The sequence below is a fragment of the Vigna radiata genome, chromosome 8 (genome assembly GCF_000741045.1).
Source record: "Vigna radiata var. radiata cultivar VC1973A chromosome 8, Vradiata_ver6, whole genome shotgun sequence".
NCBI lineage: Eukaryota > Viridiplantae > Streptophyta > Magnoliopsida > Fabales > Fabaceae > Vigna > Vigna radiata.
The window spans coordinates 28,561,344-28,564,192 of NC_028358.1; positions in this window are offsets into that span (position 1 = coordinate 28,561,344).

The window sequence follows — 2,849 nt, forward strand, 5'->3', positions numbered from 1 at the left end:
CTCTCTTCTAACTAACACAATTCCCTCACAAAGCCATGTCACCCTTTTCTCTCCTCTTATAAACTCTNCCCCACCTATTTTTATTATCTCTTGGGTCCGTATCATCACATACCCATGAATCTGGCAACTTGTTACATGAAACATGACAAAAAAAAAATCAAATATCTAGGTCATAAGTTGTTATATGATAATTAATAACTTAAAGATCAATGAGTTCCAACCTTTGGATACAATATTTCAAGTTGTTGTGCTTTGAGCCTACCCACAACTCTAATTACATTTGAAACATAGCTTAATATTAATATAACTAATTAGATGATATGAAAAAAATATAACACTTACATTTGTAACAAGAATTTCAAGTTAGGTTTCATCTTTCTATGCAGGGAACAAAACCATACAATTGTGCATTGTTTTGGTATGATGATCATCAATTGCCAATGAGCCATATCATAGATCACAAACAGTTAGTCGATTAATTAAGTAAACCTTTATAAAATTTTACATTTGGTAACACAAGATACATCTCTCTTTTAGACTCAAACATCCATGTTTGCAAATATGTTTACTTGTGACCAACTGTGTTTCTAGGAGATTGTATGGTTTGAGGTTCAATAAATCCATATAAGGATGTCCAACCTTGGTCCACAATAACTTTATCTATGTACCTATAATAAGAAAATTAAATATATATTAAAAAGTAACAATTTGAATATTTAAATATGGAAGACAATGAAAAATCTTATATGCACCATAGTTGTAGGATTTAAATATTTAACATCATATCTCCCCTAATGACCTCCAGTGCATCATTTAGAGTAACATACACTTGCACATAACACTAAAGGCCAAATACTCTTAAATTCACTCCTTCTTTACTGGTCCTCTATTTAACGTGTATAATTTCGTCATCTTCATGGATAGGTTGAAGCATGGGTTGCTTCTTAGGACGGGAGAATTGAAATAAATATTTTAAAATTTATAAATCATTTATTTATAAATTTAATATAAAAATACTAAGAATAGAAATATAATGCATGTGGTAGGCCAAAGTATGGCATGGTCAATGCTTTAGGCCAAGTTATAAATGTGCCTAAGGCCTCCCCACAAATTGGATTTTTGAAGTTGGTATAGACACTTGAGCATGGGAATCTTGAACTTCATCAATTATTACACTCACCTAGTGAGGAAAAAGAGGAGCACCATGAATAGTCTTCCTTCCTTCAATTTTTCGTCCTACAACTACTACATGCAAGAAATCTCCATCAACTAATAACTCATACTAACAAGTGTAGTGAGTATGATCTACAGTAGAGCATGACCCTTTTATGCTCACACGATGTCTTGTTTGATCTTTAGTGAGGAAATCGACGTTTTGCTAGGTCATGGACTAAAGCTTAAGTGTTCTTTATATTTCTTGTTGTTGTTGAAGGCATTCCATATGAAGTGTTGCTCCATAACAATCATGTGTTGCTTGAGTCTTTCCTCCATTTGGAGCTCAATTTTTTTCAACGCCTCGCAACTCAAGGATTCACTACTTCTTTGTGTAGGGCCAAAGTAGTCTCGAAGCCCAATTGCACCTATAATGCCACACACACGACCTGGGTGCTTTGACTTTCCAATGGTCGTTGTGAGAATATTGTCCCTACCTTGACCAACAAAGGAACCCTGAGTTTGTTGCTTAACCAACTCATCATCCATATCATAATGACTCAGAACAGTTAAACATTTATTCTTTGACTGATCGAAATCTAAAAGCCTTTAAATGTTAGATCTATTGACCACCAATGTCTAAAAGCCTAGCATATGATGTCAAATAGAAGTTAACTAATGCCCAAGTGATTTATGATATCGTTTTATTATGTAGTCGACGTCTAATTAGTGATTTTGTTTACAACATTTTCACCGATCTTTTTTTATGTTGGTTGTTTGGCGGTCTGACATTGAACGACAGACATTGAAGGCATATATCATACTAGTAGTGCTTCTGGAGATGTGTATCTTTACTATCCTTAAAGACTTATCTATGATGTATTGCGCAAGCCCCTCAAAATATAAACAAAACTTTTCAAATTTTTGAGGATTTTATAACTAGCAAAAAACTCTTAAAAGAGAATAAATAACCCAGGATAGAAAATAAAGAGAAGAGAAAAGAATAAATGAGAGTGGGAGAGATGTACGGGTGTTGTGTTTTTTTTGGAGGGAGCACAATTATCTATTTATAGAGAAAGGGAGTGGTTTGTTCCACATGATTACAAGCTAACAAATCAAAATGCTTCCCTTGGCTTCCGAAGGAGGTAACAAAAGTCCAACGATCCTTGTGATTGAAGATCAATCCTCCATGTCATTCAAAACCACTCCAAAACTACATAGAAATTGCCACGAGCAACACATATCTTGATCCATGGAGAGGCAACGAATATGTTAGCAAAAATTTAAAGATGAAGTTTTGATGACGTACAGAATTGCACAACACAAGATCCAAGAAGACTGTCTAAAGATCCATTACCATTAAAAAGCTTTTGTAATAATCATATTTGATGTATTGTTGAGTAGAGATGTAATAGGGTTTGATTCATGTACTCTATATGTAATTAATCATTGTTCGGAATCAAAAACAAGNTGTTTTAATCGATTAAAACTTGGTTTAATCGATTAAAACGAGGCTGGCACAACAAACCCAAATGGCTTTGGAATAATCGATTAATTCCTGGTTTAATCGATTAGTTAATCGATTAAAATTGAGAATAATCGATTAATACTAGCCGTTAGTGGTTTCTGATTTGAAAAACTAGCCGTTGTACTCATTTTAATCGATTAACACTAATATTAATCGATTAAATGCGTTA